Genomic DNA, 18,190 nt, shown 5'->3' on the forward strand with positions numbered 1-18,190 from the left:
AATCTATTTATTAAGAGGCATAAACTAACAATAGTTGTAGACTGTGGTTTTCAAAGTGATTCATGTTCTTATAGAAAAGTAATGGCATTTCTATTGAAGAATAAAATGTTATGGACTCTTTTGATTTTGTCAGCAAAGAAATTCTACCTCTGACTATTAACATTCTTTTAAAGCAGCATTTCTTTTGTAGAGAGGTGGGGGGTAAATGATAGTTGCATAGATAGGCAGGTAGAGGGTCAAAGAAATAAGAGATCTATAGATATCAATGCTTTATAAAATGGAGGAATAAATGCGTGAATGAGTCAGTCAGTGGAGGTAAGTTTTCAGAATGGAATGAGTCAATCTCTTTATTGAGAATTTTTTATTGGTCGGCTGTATACATTACTTGAGTTTTGGAGAACAATCCCTATTCTCAAATATATTATTCCCTATCAATTTTGCCTTTTGAAGAATTTAGCCATCAAATTTATAGTAGAAATTACTGTTTGTATTTCACATACTTCTACTAGGGTCTTTACAATTTTTCAACTGAAAATTAAATATTCAACATAGATTAAATTTTATTTTTCAGCTTTATCTTTGACCACTTAAATACCATTTACATGTGACTGATGTTCAAAATCATAATTCAGTCTTTTCACGTGAAGTCTTTTCTGGCTATTCAAAATGTATACACAGATGCTCTATACAACTTTATAATCAAGATGTTTAAAGCAGAACTCCTGATATCCCTTCAATTCTAATTTTCCAGTAGTCAGCTTTCTCTCTACCAACAATTCATCAATCCAGTTATTTGAATCAAAACTGCACTTTTCTTCAATTTCTCTTTTCCTCATACTCTACCAGCAGTCTTTTAGAAAATCTTGTTGCATCTGCCTCAAAACACATCTATAATCCCTTCAGCTTTTATAATCCATCTGTTCCATTTTTCTCACCCACACTCCTGGACATGACTTTGGTTACATAAACATCATCTCTCAATTATTGCAATAATTTCCTAACTGTTTTTCTTTCTTTGCTGTTTCCCTATAGTGTAGGCACAACCCAAAAGCCATTCATTTAAAAATTACATCAGATCATGTTCTTCTTCTGCTGTAAACTTTCCAATGAGAAAAAAACAATGCATGAAACCTTAAGTAAGTTTGTTTCCAATAGCTCATGGCCTCTTTTCAGTTACACGCAATCTATTGTACTCCCCTCATTCTACCTTCTTGCAACTCATTGAATAAGTGCCTAGAACTCTGCCATCCCAGTGGCTGTGCACTGTTTGTTCCCTCAGTTAAGAACAGTCTTTTTTCCCAGTAATTCCAAGTCCTACCCCTTATTTTATTCAATATCTACTCAATTTTCACCTTATTAAACTATTCCTGATGAAAGTAATATAAAAGAATAACACTTCATGTTCTGTAGCTAGTCATGGCTAATTTTCTTCCAAGTTGCTTTAAAACTATCTGATGTTAGATGGAAATCCCTGTGCTGTTTACTGGGCATAAAGAAAATTTCCTGGACTATTATAACAATAAGGGGGCAGGATACTGGTAGTAATAAGAAGAACTGGGAAAAAATCTGCTTTGTGGAAAAGAACTGGGAAAAATTCTGCTTTGTGGAAAAGAGCTTTCTGTGGGCAGAGCCTGGTGCTGCTGGAAACCCACTCTCTTGGCTTCTAAATTGCCTTAATGACCCCCAAAGGGGTTCCTGGGAAGGTGGGGAGAAATTTGCAGGCTTATATTATTTGCATATGAGATGCCAGAGGAGGAAACTTCAACTGCTGATCCTTTAGCTTTAGTTTCCTGTCCTCTTTGTCCTTAGAATTATACCAAAGTTCCACCAAAGTGTTCCCCACAGCAGGTGTCCCAATGGCCCCAGGCAATTCCCTGAGTAGGGTGGCTCTTCTCAAGGCCACACTCTTTTCTTATCTTCTTTTTCTTCTAAAACAATCATTTTGATGGAGAGTGGTGAGTTGTAAATGCCCTAGACATCACAAGACCAGGAGCTGACATAGGGCCCACTGTGGCTTACCTCCAAACCCCTGGCTTTCCTAAAGTTGCATGCTTGATTCTAGGCTTTAAAAAAGCAGCGCTGGCCCTCCCTGGTGGCGCAGCGGGTTAAAGCACTGCACTGAGAATCTAAAGCCACTTCCGCATGAGTTAGATTCCCACCTGCCCCGGAGGTGACCACATGGCGTGGCAGACCTCTCCTGACCCGCCCGCTGCTCCCCTCAGCAGTGTACTTCGTCCATCTGCCTGTTCTGCTCCCCACTCTGTCTCTGGTGAAGTCTCTTGCCGCCCCTGAGCCTCTGGCCTGTACCCCAGTTCTGTATGAATAAATAAATAAATCTTTAAAAAAAAAAAAAAAAGCAGCACTATGGCAAAGACCACTCTGAAATTTTGCACCCAGACTACAATTTCAGGGATTTGAGAAACCACAGAAATAGTTTTTTCTATTTCCAAAGGTTAAAAAATTGGAAGGTATTTTAAGGTTAAATACATTTTCTGATTAAATGACTCCTTGACTGAGCCCTACTGTGACCAGAGGTAGTATTAACTGTCACTATCACCAGACAAGATCCTAAAGCAGGTGAAGTGAAGTGTGTTCTGTGCATCCTCCCCACTGGGGATGCTCACTTCACTGCTCCCATCACCAACCAAGAGGCAGAGAACTTTTCCTTAAATATTTTCACTTGTCACCCCCTCCGCTCAGCAAAAACTACTTTCAGAAAGTGATCCAGTATCAGTAATGTAATGTATTCCTCAAATGTAAGGATACTTACTTTCCTTTCAGTGAAATGTGTGCTAGCTCTGCAGCAGTGTGAAGGTCACCTTGCAATGTCAAGATGGAAGTAGAAAGTGGGAGCAAACCTAGTTCAGATACCCGGGAGAGCAAGGTCCGCAAAGCAAAACCTTATTGGTGATGTACAACAGGACACAGACTGTGCTGGAGTCAGAGCAAAAAAGCAATCATCTGGGGAAGGGGCCTACACAGAAATGTTTCATAGGCAAATGTAAGATCAAGGTGGGTAAGGGTTAAATGGATTCCATTGGGAATAGGTCATACATGTTGATGATTTGGATGAATTCCCAGTCGTGGCAGGGAGGGAGCACCTTTTTGGAAAACTAAAGAGCCCTGAGACATAGGCCCACTTCAATTCTTATAGAAAAAGCTAACGTATTGGAACATTTTCTCTGGAGTGGTTATTGTGCGAAGGACTTTACTTGCATTATATTATCGCATTTTAAAACAAGCAGGGTACAGGTCACAGGCAGGCAGAAGGCTGCTGCCCTTAGAGGGAGAGTGGATGGCAAGAAGCGCCAGCATAGTCACAGGTAGGCAAAAGGACTGCTGCCCTGAGCCAGTGCAGAGACTGTACTCAAATAGTCCTTTTCTCTTTTTGGGGGGGAGAAGGGCTCCTTTATGGAATGGCCTGTTTGCTGCTCATTTTGGGTAACTATGTGGAAGCTCACAATGGGCCCAATCTCTGTATCTTTACCCCAGACCTGTGCTTCTGATATTCCCTACAGCAGTCTGATATACGAGTTTCTATGACTGGGTTAATGGTCATGTTAGTTCTGGCCCAACCTCCTTGCCTGAGTCAGGTTTTAACCTTGTGAAATATCCTTCAGGTTTTCTATTCTTTTCCACCATCATTCCTACCTACTCTTTCCCTCTGCAGGGCAACAGCCTCCTGCCTGCCCAGGAACTGTACCAGGCCAGGGCTTCTCTGTACTAACCTCCCTCAGCGGAGGCTGCTCTCCTAAGGCTGCTTGCCTGCAACCATGCAGGCCTCTCAAGCAAACCTGTCCCTTTCAGGGTAGGTCTCCCTGCCCGCTTGTGCCTATGCACGTGTCCTTTCTTGTCCTGTCCCTTTTCTAAGAAACCTGCTCTTTAAATATAAATGAGTCTTTGTTCATGGAGAAACTGGCCTGGGAACTTGCCACATGCCGCTGAAAGGGAAGCTCTGGTGAAACCTTTCCCAGAGTGAACCCAAGGACCCTGCACGAACTCCAAAAAACGACATCACCAGCTCTGAGTTGAATCTAATGTACTTTGTAATCCAATCCAGATGCACCTAATGGAGTCAGTCTTAAATGAGTATTACCATAAAGAAAACTATTACAAAAGCATGGGCAATAACAATTATATTACAAATTTTATCATCTTCTAATACCATGCCAGATTCTTCACTAGATTCCTCAATCCGCAGTAACTACAGCTCAAGGGTTTCTTTGCCCAAAGTCTCTGAAGGGAATTTCGCTTAATAATTGTAAGAGAGTATGCCCACTAATTGTATTACTAGTTCCCTTAAGCTCTACTCTGGAATACATCAACAGTTATCAAAATTTGTGCTGAGCTTCCTAAGCCCAAGGACTCTTGAACCATGATAACACATTCCGGTGTTCATTCTTTCAACACAGAATCAATGAGTATCTACTCTGGGCCATACCTTAGGACCAAATAATTAACAGGACAAGCATTGTCCCCTGGGAAGCTTATGGTCCAAAAGGGGTGCTGAGTCATACTGTAGTGTAATTAGAGTTTTAACTACATAATAAGTTCCATTCCACCTCTAAAGCTGTACTTTCTAGTCATATTTTTAATTGTAATAAAAAATGCTGTACAAAACTTGACTTTGGGGTTTTCCATAGATCATGAATGTTCTTGAAAGATTTAAGCTTCCTTACCATAATATACTCTCCTTTGATATGGGGTAATATTATGCCTGTTTCTGTGCATTCCTCCTATTGCATATTCCTATTCCTGCTACTTATAGTTTTCCCTTCCTGAAAAGGTCTTTTCCTTCTACTTTATTGACTTTTTGCCTTCTGGCAAGTCTAACTCAGGTTCCCTTTTTAGAAATGCTTCATGACACAACGAAGTTCTTGAGCTAAAATCACGTAAACATCACTACTTGTGCCACTTGTCATGATTCCTTCTATATCTTTCCTTATATGTAGCCCTCCAGGGATTTTATTTTTTATCTTTGAATTTTGTTGCTTTGAAAAGTAGTTGACACATTATAATTACCCAGGAAGTGTTTATTAATAATACAAACATATATTTCTCTATGAACTAGATGATTATCAGGGATGAGAGTTAAGCTATACAAGGTAAACACTTCATAACAATTAGCTCTCTATCAGAGAGATTCACCCTTAGATTTGGGAGCTGCATATTTCCTTTTAGGTATCTTCTATGTAATAGATTTCAAGGTCTGTTGTTTTTTTTTTTTTTTTTTACTATCTATTCCTCAAATTAGTGATATATTACAGAGAGAAATCAGGGGGCAAGAAAGGAAGAAGATGTATGATTTGCATAACTTGCTATAATAGCAAGTTATTGATTGGGGAAGCAATTGGTTGTTTAACATCAAGAATTGTATAAGCACTATAAATTACACTGAATGAAGAAATGAAAGAAAGCCTCAGGCTACTAGCAATAAAGAGAACAAAATAATGTTATCAAATATTGAGAAATGTCAAGAACATGACAGATAATTCATTTGAGCAAAGATCAGAAACCTTATTAGTTTTCAGACCATTTTAAGCAGTGAGAGGATCTGGAATCAGATCAAGTGAACACTAAATACAAGTGTCAGGGACTCAGGATATTAAGTTTCCATGGCTGCTGTAGTAGATGACACTCAATGAATATTTGCTGAATGACTAGATGAAAAAAAAAGGGACCTGATTGTAACTTAAATGAATCAATAATCTCTCAGATGCGTTCTTTGCCTTTTCTCTAATGAGCTCTGTACATCACCACTAGGAAGTTGAGGTATCAAGGTAAAGCAGAGTACTTTCCTCCTTCTTTCAGAATCCAGATGGTATTTAAGCAATAGCAGTGTTTCCTTCCTGCCTCTACTTTTTGATGGACCATTCTACTGAGGTTCTATGATCCCTGAAGTTTAGTAACATTGCTTCCTACTCTTGTATCTCTAGCCCAGCATAACTAACCATAGATATAATGTGAACATATATGTATATTTTAATTTTCTAGTAAGCACATTAAAAAAGGTAAACGGTAAAATTAATTTAAATATTTTATTTAATCCAATATATCCAACATGTGAATTCTCTGTGTATCAATATAAAACTATTAGTGAACTGTTCCTTTTTTTCATATTAAGTATTCAAAATATGTCATGTATTTTATACTAAGAACAACTTTCAGTTCAGACGAGTCACATTTCAAGTGTTCAATTACCAGGTAGAGTTGACTGCCATATTAGAAAGCACAGTTCTAGTGTACCAGTTAGGAAGGATCTCTACCTCTGATAATTTTTTAATTGTTTCATCGCCATCCCTTATTTTGCTTTTAGTTACTAGATCACTTATGTAATAATTCCTTGATTACACTCCAGTGAAATAAAATAAACAAAACCACTCCATTGGAAATACTTGAAGCAGTTTGGGTTTTTGTTTTGGTTTCCTTTGTAGAACATGACTAAAAAATGTATTAGTAAAACTAAAGAAGTAATATGACAGCATCAGCATGGAGGAGAGAAAAGGGTTTTAACAAAAACATAAAACTAAAATTTTTAACCTTGAAATATCCCAAATAACTAAAGAAATTTTGAGCAGAAGAACAAGACCATAGTAATCAAAACAGTAAGGTACTGACCTAAAACAGGTACAAAAACGAATGGACTGGAAGCAAAGGTCAAGTAAAAAAACCCACACATAAGGCCAACTAATATTTAACTAAGGAGTCAAGAAGACTCTTTACCCATGTGCTAAGAAAACTGTATATTCATATGAAAAGAGAATGAGAATCCTAATCCTACACCATATACAAAAATTAACAGGGATAAAAAGCTTAAATTTAAGACTTGAAACGTAGGTGAAAGGTCTTTAACATTGGTCTTGGTAATGTTTTTTTGAGTTAACACCAAAACACCAGCAACAACAACAAAAATCAATAGCTGGGAATATATCAAACTAAAATCTTTCTAGACAGCATAGGAAACCACCAAGAGTATAAACAGCAACAAAAAAACACAATATACAGTTACAGAACGTATACTGATGTGGGGTTAATATCCAAATTATACAGGAACTCATACAACTCAACAGCAAACAATCTAATTAAAAAGTAGGTAAAGGATATTTTTCCAAAGACAAAAATGGTCAACAGGCATATAAAAGATGCTCAACATCACTAATCATTAGGGAAATGTAAATCAAAACCTTGGAGAATGGCTAATAGCAAAATAAAGGAGATAACAAATGTTGACAATGATGTGGAGAAAAAGGAATGTTTATACACTACTGGTGGGTATGCAAATTATGGAAATCTATGAAAAATAGTATGGAATTTCCTCAAAAAGTTTAAAATAGAACTATTATATGATCTAGCAAGTCCACTTTTGAGTATATATCTGAAGGAAATGAAATCAATATCTCTAAGATATGTATATCCCATGTTCATTGCAACTTTATTGGCAATAGCCAAAACTTTAAAACAAACTTCGTTGGCTTATTGATAAAGAATGAGGGTGAAGGCTTGTTTGTTTGTTTTTTTTTTTTTTGACAATTATTTAAAACCTTTATTAACAGGTGCTTTCAGTTTATTTGCTTTTTTGAAAAAAATCAAGCTGTAAACTTTTATTACAAATGAAAATGACATTCCTACCACAATACACCAAATTTAAAAATATATATATTTAAAAGCCTTTAAAGGTGTGTTGTGAGAAAACAGGCGTTTCTTTTAAACATTTGTCATTAACAAAAAGGCAGCTCTTTAGGTAACAATAATAAAATCCCCATGCTGCATAAATAATGCAGATAGTTTTGACTATCTGATCAACCAGCAAAAAGCCAGCACTTAAGATCTTCAGCTTCAATTTTTTGCTTATTTCCTGTTGCTGGAATTTCACATCTATTTCTTCTTGTTGGATGACTAAACAGGATGATAATAGAGATGGTAAACTGGCATTTATTCAGCCCCACCCTGCCCGCCTTGGAGAGCAGAAAAACTCAAATGATAGATTGGCTTCCTTGTCTCTTTACTGTCTTGTGGTTAAGTGTTTTCCAGCATCTATGTAGGTAACTGGAATTACTAAGGCACCAACGTAGAGGTGGCTGCTGACTTTGCATCTCATTATCTTGATTTTCCTTATCTTCTTTATTGTTACCCTTTCTAGGTGTCTTTGACAGGGAGAACCCCTATGATAATCATGATATATGATCTATATATATTCCATCTCCTGGTCTACTTTTTTGTCTTGTACCCTGTTTGTCAACACCTTCTATTACTTCTCCCTGCACAAAATGATTGGAATACTGTGGCCCGTGTTCATAGGATTGTCGCACGTAATAAGTAGAAACCTGTTGGGTATTTTTTTTTGGGGGGGGGGGAGCATTCTACAATCCTTCATTATTCCCCCCACTCTCTCTTCTGTAGTCATTTTGCTGGGAATTGTTTGGAGGACCCCTGTGACATAGATATTACCTGTAAGGTTATGGTTGACTGCTTATTTACTGCCTTGCATTGGAATGCCCTCAAAGCTCTAACATTTGCTTCACCCACATCATATTCTTCAATTGCATCAAATTCTACCATTTCTTTATTTGTTATTTGACTTGTGGCTGTCCTTTATGGCAATCTGGTGTAAAAAAAATCCATAACTGGTGTCATTCCTGTTGATGAAGCCACATCTATTCCCTACACTGAGCCATTTTACAACTTGACCTCAACTCTATCATGTGGCACTTTTACAAAGGCGAGGGTCCCCGAGTGTCTGCTCCCTGTGATCCTGCTAGTAGTGCCAGGCTAGGGATCCCCTGCATGAGGGTGTAGGAAGTGCCTGCTGCTTGTTCTCAACCTGGCTGCTCATGGTTTTGATGTGGCTCTTCCCAGCTGTGATGTGGCTCTTCCCAGCTGGCAGCAACATTAGCTCAGGGCTCTCTGAGGTCTGTTTTAAAGTGATTTTTTAAAAATATGTTTTGCAATGATCAGTAGTTTGAACACAAAGCTCGTTCCCAGCAACTTACAACTTGTGATTGTTCTAAAGTCATCAAGTGCATATTTCAGTACTGCATATAAGTAGACTATAATATTTTAGAAATATAAAATGACTATCCCCATCCTCACTCCCTTTCTCATGAGGGTGTGGTATCCATTCATTGTTTATTGCTTAGAGGTATTTGCCAAGAACAATGGCTAGTAGCATTTATGCCAGAAGCATACTGAATTCATTAAAACTATTTCTTTATGTAAAGATTATTTTCAACTTGAATGAGTTTGATTAAGGGTTTTTTTTTTTTTTAAGACTTATTTATGCATACAGAGCTGGGGTATAGTTCAGAGGTACAGGGACAGTAAGAGGATTCACCAGAGACAGAGTGGGGAGCAGAACAGGCCGACTGATGAAGTACACTGCTGAGGGGAGCAGTGGGAGGGATAGGAGAAATCTGCCATGCCATGTGGGTCAGCTCTTTGGCCAGGGATGAAGCTAGTACTGAAGGGCTTTAGTTTCTTAGTGCTGCACTTTTACCTGTTGCATCACCAGAGAGGGCCAGAGTTGGTATTTTTGAAATGGTTCGTTCATTCTAGAGAAGGGGCATGCATTAGAGTTAATAAAAAGTTCCAAATAAAAATATCCCAGCTGAATTGGAAAAGGAATCAATGTGTTTCAATAATAGTGATACGAAAGAGATATTTTGTTTAAAGATTTCATTAATACTCAGAATGGATTTCACCTAGTGATTGCAAAGGATATGAATTCAACATAGGGATGTATCAGCAGAACTCTGAGAACAAAGTTAATGTAGAGATATTAAAAATTGTTTTGACCTACAAAAGAAATCTAGGAATTTTCTAATTCCTTATTCGTGTTTTCTTGCCCAGAACATTCCTGACTGGTAAGTCTAGTTTAATCTAAGGAACTAAGCAAGAAAGTCAGAGGTTTTTTTTTTTTTTTTTTTTTTTACAACAAATCAGTAATTTAGGGGAAAATGAAATTGTAATTCATCATTAAATACCAGAGGGTGAGAGTTGCATTGGGAGGCATGTAGGAAAACAGATTTAATAGGTTATTACTGTTACAGGGCACCCCAGTGTGAACTGGGTTGCCTGCCTGTGGGGCCTCACCTGTGCGCTTGAAGTTTAATTGTACTGCAGCCACACACAAAGGGTCAATAATGGGTTTATTTACAAAAGGGGAAAGGAAAAGGAACAACCCAGGGAAAGAGAGAGACAAGGTAACTAGAATATATTACCAGCTGGGCTGACTTGGAGCTCTAGTAACAAACTAACGGATAGCCCCCAGTCACACAGTCCTGAGAGCCAATTGCCCCAAAGAGAAAGAGCCACTGCCCGAGCCCCTAGCTATCACTCCCTATTTATCCCCCAAAGTCTGGGAATGCCTGCTTAGCTCCACCCTTGGGTCTTCGCAGTTCTCTCCGTGGTACTGCTGGGAGTTGTAGTTTCCAAACACTGGAGTAGGGGTTGGAGTCCAGAAAGCTGGAGTAGTGTGTGGAGTCCACAAAACTCTGCAGAGTTCCTTTAGGACATCCTTCCCCTTAACATTATGAGTGATAATTATGGGTGATCCACCCTAAATCTCTCTGTTGAGGCAAAGGTACAGGTGATTCTGACTATCTAGAAAAAGTTCCTTTGTCCCGGGAAGAATGGAACCAGTTTTAATATGTAGTTCTAAAATATGCATTAATATGAACATTTTTATGGTTCTCTCATAGTTATATAAGAACATTTCTTTGAGGAGTTATAGGTTGAATTCACTCTTAGTAACAAGAACGAAGAGAGGAATATATTAGAAGTCTAGTATACAGGATGGTCAAATGATCAATAAGATCCCAAGAATAGCACATATTTGAATTTATTTAACAGATATTTATATGGTACTTGTGTGTTAACACCTGGTCTAAAGCTTTATAAATATTGACTCTTCCCTAATGACTTAAAATATCCTTATAAAGTAGTTACTATTAATCAGCTACTTGCTGAAAGTCTTTTCTGAACAACTTTTGTTTAAGGTTACACAGCTAATAAAGTCAGGTTTTGAATGCAGGCAGTTAGGCTCCATATCCTTACTCTTAACTATTATGCCACATTTCCTTGTTTTGCATTCACTCTATGGCTTGGGTAACTAACAGGATGGTGACACCACTTAAGGAGACCTGGAAAATTTATTTTGGACCTCTGTGTTGCTAATGAGTTCAGTTTTAGATATATTGAATTTGAGGCCCTCTGCCAATCACTTTGATCACTTTGCTGAGGTTTGAATCACAATGGATAAAATTGTTGACTACAGCTAATTGTTTCTAAGAGTTTTAGACAGTGGGATCCTTATTAAAGTCTGTTTCTATATAGGTTTCTATATAGTGGTGACACGCCATGGAAATTGGTGGCAGCCCACTAACCACCCCAAATCAGACCCTAATATGAGGGAAATCACTCAGAGCCATACTATTTTTAGTTCATTCAAGAATATGAGGATTCCTTCTCTCACCTCATTCTATTGCAAAGAAAAAAGAACTTCATACTTTATTGAACACGTTCTGAGTAACAACCATAGCCAAAGACCACTGAGGTAGGGTCATTGTGACAAAATGTCAAATGAATAGACTAGAAGATTTCTTTTTAATTCACTTAAGACAAGGCAATGGAAAACACTATCTGCTTGAGAGACTTAAACTCAGCCAAACTTCTGCCCAAGCTCTCAGATTCAACTTCCACTGCTGTCATTACTGACAAATATTACTGAAAAATATTTAAAAGAGACAAGTTAGGTCTATGATACATCATTATGCCAGAGTTTTTGTGTTTATTGCTTATTGATAGTTTTTTTCCCCACTTGCCTAGTTTAAAAATGGGTACAAGATAAAATAAAATTTTGAAGCATATTTCAAATCTTTGGTGGTTTTTGAATTCATTCCTTAATATTCTTGCCTCAGGATAGAAAGGAAATTAAAAAATTCAGAAATAGGTAAGTCTTGATACATTTCCTGTCATGCAACTTGCAACTAGTTAATGGGACCAGAGAAGATAAGTTGTTTTATATTTGAATAAGCAATCTTTCAGGGGTAGGGTGTCCTCTCACAATGTCTCTGAATTTCTTCTCTAACTCTTTAAGATGCATACAGTTTTCTCTAAGAAAATTCCCATGATATAAGGGATCATTCAAAAGTTTGCCTATTGTCCTAGAGGGCAGTGAGTTCTTAGTTCCTACCAGAAGTTCACAACTGCTGTAGAGAAACACACCAAAGTTTTTGGTTGAGTTTGTAGATTATATTAGTGGTATCTTTCTTCAAGTACAAGCTGTACCCATAACAGAATGCTAGGCATGCCACGCTACTCAAAATAGTCTCTTTCTAATACCAACACATGTGTTTGTATTAAAATATTATTATCCTTGGAAAAAGTGAAGTGACTTTTCCTTTAGACCCTTCTTACAAATATAATGAGTAGAATAAAATTTGTAGAATTGAAAAAATAGCCCATAAATCCAATTACATCTTTCCTCTAGACTCATCGCTAACATATCAGATAGCACACAGGCATATCCACGAGGGTTTCATAGATTTTTCAGTTTCAACATGACTGACATCATCAAGTCAGGTTCTTCCTCTCAGAATTTCCTCTTAAATTTGTGCTAATCATCATGTCCCCAAGCCAGAAACCAAAGGGGACTTTTCAAATCTTTCATATCCCTAGACCTTCATACCAGTCAAATAATTTGACTTGATGTCTAATCTTCCAAATATTTTTCAGGTACCTTATCTCTGTTCCATGACCACTGCCACAATAGTATTATTTGAGATCCACAACATCTCTCCTCTATACATTTGCAACTACCTCCAAACAGTTTCAACTATTTCTAATCTCTTGACCCATTCTATCTATCCACAAAAACATGGACATACAATTTCTAAATCACAACCTTATTTCCTTCTTAATTATCTCCCCCACCTCTTGCCTCAGTGGCTTCTAAATCCTTATATAAGAAAGCCTGAGGTCCAGGAGCTCTTCTTGGTGGTGCAATGGGTTAGGGCACACCATTGCAAGCTCACAGCAGCCACTTCAGTGTGAGTTTGATCTCTGGCCCCAGAGGTGACCCACATGGCACAGCAGACCTCTCCTGTCTTGCCCACTGCTCCCCTCAGCAGCGTACTTTATCGATCTGCCTGTTCTGCTCCCCACTCTGTCTTTGGTGAATTCTCCTACCACCCCTGCACCTCTGGTACAGAACTGTACCCCAGTTCTGTATGCACAAATAAATAAACATTTTAGAAGATTGTTAAAAAAGAAAGAAAGACTGAGTTCCATGATATGGCACCTAAGGTCCTTCGTTGTCTGAGCTCTTTAAACCATGTTATCATCTTTATTTATCCAATAGAAAAAGGTCTCTAAACATTCCAGTGCACTTTATGCTTCCATATGTAAATGGAATGGGTCCAAAATGGTCAGTTCCTTCCATAGTCACTATGGAGGTAACATAAAAAACCTCTGTTGAGGTTTTTTTCACAGCTACATTTTTCAGTTCAGAGAATTATCTATTTAGTCAATTTCTTGACTGGCATCATGTTGTCATAGATTCCTTCTGATCCAGTTTTTACTCAGGTTCTCAGTATTTTCTTCTGCTTTTCTTCCCTCTTTCCAAACAAGAAAGACCTCAGGCAAGAGATACTCCATCTGGCCCCAAGTCCTTCATACTAAATCCCAACAAATGTGCATCTGGAAGGCTATATAAGTCTCTGCCTTTGTAGAGCAGTACGCTCCACCTCCTTTACAGATTAGAAATGCCCTTCATTGATCATAAAACCCAGTCAAATCTCCCCAACTCTGAGAAGAACTGTTCTATCCAAATTAAAATAGTGGTTCCCTTCTGTTTGCAGTATATGCCTTGTACCAGTTTTCTATCTTATTTATCTCTTCTATTGTATCATCTTGGATTATAAAAGTTGGCTGTGTCTAACCTATAAAAATGGGATAAATAACTTCAGTGTTGCTAACACATAGTAAATATTCAATAAGTATTTACTAAGGGTTGGTAGAAAGACTGCATCTAGCTAAGTACAGAAAACCATTTAGAAGGTGGCGATACATTTAAGTTATGATTATTTTAAGGGTCAAGTTTAAGATGTTGTAATTTTAAGTTCCTATTATCTACATTTAAAACTTTATGATTCTGGACATGGTAGAATCGATATATTCTGGTCCTAACTCTCACAAAATTCCTTTAGAGGACTATAGCAAAATTAGCCAAAGAAAATTGTTGTTCATGAGCACAAACTATCTTTATATACCTTTTGCACTCAATGAAGTATTTATTCATACACTGGGCTGTTTGAAATGAAGTTTTTTTGACGAATTTATGAGTTGCCCCCATTTGGTGAAATGGTTTCTAATCTGTGGAAAAGTAATGATGTTAGATTCATTATTTATAGAATGTATGCCTTTGCACAAACACACCCCAATAATGGGGTTTCCTATGCAAAAAAAAATATCTTCTGTAGTCAGATGAGTATTTTCAAATGGGTAATTCCATTCTCCATATTGAATAGATCTGAAAATCTGCTTTCTGCCTTCATTACATAATTTGAAAAGTCAGTGCTTAACAACAATGGTCTTTTGTTTGTTTTTTCTCTCAATCTTTGTTCTTCTAGCCCTCTGTACTTTATTTGATATTCTTGAAATCACCCACAATTTAAAAAAATTCCTTTTGGCTTTTATATACTTTAATTTGAGAACTCTGCTCTCTGTAATGATACCTCATGTTTTAGCTGTACAGTTATTTGTAATGAAAAATGTTAGAGAAGAATTGTAAGTTCCTTCTTTTTCTTGTCATCTTTTTCCCTGGAAAGAGGCTGCTCTTTTTTTGTAATTTTTACTTTCCTTTTCAAAATTTCTGATATTAATGCAGTGTATAACCTTTTCTAGAAGGATATTCAACCTAAGGAAAACTGTAATACTAATTTTTTTTTATTTTTTATTTTACAAAAGTTTATTTTTACATCATTTTGTACATTTTTTTTCCATCTCAATTGTAATCCCCATGGGTTTCCCATCACCAAGTCACCCGTGTGCCATCACCATAATCCCCCCCGTAGGAAAACTGTAATACTAATTTTAAAGAAAAAAATTACTGTTTTCTCCTTTAAGTGGAAAATGAGAAATCAGGAAAAAAATACGTGTTTTTAGGTTCACAACAGTATGTTTATACATGCTTTTTGGAGGCATTTTTCTTTATCAGCTATGAATTCTGAATTTCCCAAGTCCCATTCTTAAATAGTAACGCATTAGCTTCTAAAATCTTTAATCAATGCTAATTCATAGGTCATATTTTCAAATAAAAGAATATTTAAGACTCAGAATTACAAAAATGTGAAAATAACTCACTTCCCTTAAATCTGCCTTAGTAAAAACAATCACTCAGTAAGTCAGGAGGAGAAAAATAAGTACTGGACGATACTACTAGTAAGTAGAATACAGAGAAACCAAGCTAAGAACCGGAGAAAGACAACCCTACAAGCTAACCCTTGAAAACTGACTCTATAACTTAAGCATCTAAATGGGGGAATAAGTGCAAGATGGGGTAGATGCAAAGAAAGAAAGATGCACAGAAGACTGTGGTGGCAGACCACAGGTGAGTTGGTGGTGGGTACTCTACAGTGGTCATACTTGATGGAGGGAATACTAATGTTACTATAATTTAAAAGAAAAAAAGCAACCAATCACTGAAAGGAGAGAAACTCCTTTGTTGCTCCTACTGGCAGAAGTAAGTGGTCAGTTCTCTCTCTGCTATCTAGATCTACATCTACCATATGTGTAAATAAAACTTACAATTGCCTGAGCCATCTTATATCATTGTTTTAACCTTGCCCACAGATGATTCAGATTGTGCATATTCAACACAAACTATTTTCTGAATTCAACATGGAAAGTCAGTTCAACCAGCATTTGGACTGCAAGAAGGTAGGAATTCTATAGACAGCAAATAGGAAAAAGCACGTTTTTTCTAGGATTCCAAAGACTTGTCTTTAGCTACTTCCAAGGAACAAAGCATAGAATTAAGCAAATCAATGGTTCTATTATTATTATTGTTAAAATAATAAGCAAATTAAAAGTATTTGTCACTGTGATTATAGGTCAGACACAGAATAGTATACTTACCCTCCATTAAAAAAATTTTCCCTTCTATTTTTCCCTTTATAGTAATCATAAATCAAAGGGGTCAAAAACAGGATAAGAGTAATGAACAGAAGAAGACAATGTCATTTAAAGATCATTTAAATGTTTGTGTGATCCTTCTGCCTTAATAATATTCAGATGTTCAACTATTTTTTCTCCCAGATTAAAAAAAAAAAACACAGTAGTAAAAGATATGAGGCCATCAAGAGATCTTTCTGATGCTCAGATTTTAAGACAGCTATAATTTTTTAAATCTCCTCTCTTCTATTTTACTTGGCTTCAGGATATTTTTGAAATTTTGCATAAGAACAAGTATTTTACAGTTCAGAAAAAAATAATCATACATATTTCTTTTTCAAATTTCTTTAAATCATTGGCTAAGCAAATTACTCAACCAAATGCAGCACTATAGAGTACTCTAGACTGTTGGTTAACATGAGAAAAAGACATCTACATTAAAACTATAGTCTTGGGACATCCCTGGTGGTACAAGAAGTGAAATCTCAGGACTATCAAAGCTATTGCCAGTCACTGCAAAATGAGTTTGATCCCTGGCCAACAAGTTGACCCACATGGCACAGCACATCTCTCTTGTCTTGCCCGCTGCTCCCCTCAGCAGTGTGTATCAGTAAAATTACCTGTTCTTTTCTCCTTTCTCTCTCTGGTGAATCCTCTCACCACCCACTCACCCCCTGCACCTCTGGACTATATCCCAGTTCTTATATGCACAAATAAGTAAGTTAAATTTTTAAAAAATTTAGTTTTGACTCCTTCCTGAAATGGAGTTTGGGTGTATTTATTTGTTTTTGCAATCTTGAGTCCATACTTTAATTTTAGTCTAGAAAAACATTCAAGGTTGGGAATTTTCTTGCATTTATCCAAATAACACTTGTGGTCATTGTACTAAGAAGCACTGCAAGTTCATCAATCATGCCCATTTTAGAATTAACATGAGATTCTGTAAAGATTCCCTACATATTACTAAACCTCTGCTTATTATTATAATCAGGAGTATCACTGAATTATAGTTGCATGAGAAGTCATTTCTCATTACCTGTTTGGACAGAGAGTTAGTCACAAAAAGCTTGAGTCCCTAAATTATTTGTTTTTCATCCTTCATGCGACTCATTCATTTGGATTACCACATTATGTCTTCATCAGGCATTTGAAACTCATTAAATCTTCAGGTTATTTTGTTGTTGTTTTCTTTACAAAGTAAAAATGCCTGAAAAAGAGAACATGCAAAAAATGTGCTCCATCTAAATAAATATCAGTTGATGTTAGTAAACCAGTCAATATGTAAAATCTTTCAAGTGTTCCTTTTTTCAATAAATGTAGTTAACATCCATTACTCTATATAGTTATAAAAATTATTTTCTGTGGTGAGAATTTTTCAGATCTATTCCCAGTAACTCTCAGATATTCAATTGCAGTATTAACTATTGTTACCATGGTATCCATTACATCTTCACAGCTTACTGATTTTATAAGTAGATGTACATACCTTTAAAAATACCCATTTTGCCTAACCCTCACACCCCACTTCTGCCAATCACCAATTTAATCTCTGCTCATCAGCTTTTTAAAAAGATTCCACAGACAGGGCCCTCCCTGTATGGTGGCACAGCAGGTTAAAGCACAGCACTAAGAATCTAAAGCCACTTCAGCATGAGTTCCATTCCCACCAGCCCTGGAGGGGATCCACATGGCGTGGCAGACCTCTCCTGACCTGCCCGCTGTTCCCCTCAGCAGTGTACTTTATCGATCTGCTTGTTCTGCTCCCCGCTCTGAGTATGTGGTGAATCCTCTCACCATCCCTGCACCTCTGGGCTGTACCCCAGTTCTGTATGCATAAAAAATAAATCTTTTAAAAATAAAAAAGATTCTACATACAAGTGAGATAAAATGATAACTTGTCTTTTCTGATTTATTTCACTAAGCATAATACCCTCGAGGTCTATCCATATTGTTGAAAATGGCAAGAGTCCAGTCTTTTTTATGGCTCCCTGTCTTGGCTAATAAATGATGCTTAATAACC

This window comes from Condylura cristata, unplaced genomic scaffold, assembly GCF_000260355.1.
Source record: "Condylura cristata isolate star-nosed mole 26May11 unplaced genomic scaffold, ConCri1.0 scaffold00023, whole genome shotgun sequence".
Classification (NCBI taxonomy): domain Eukaryota; kingdom Metazoa; phylum Chordata; class Mammalia; order Eulipotyphla; family Talpidae; genus Condylura; species Condylura cristata.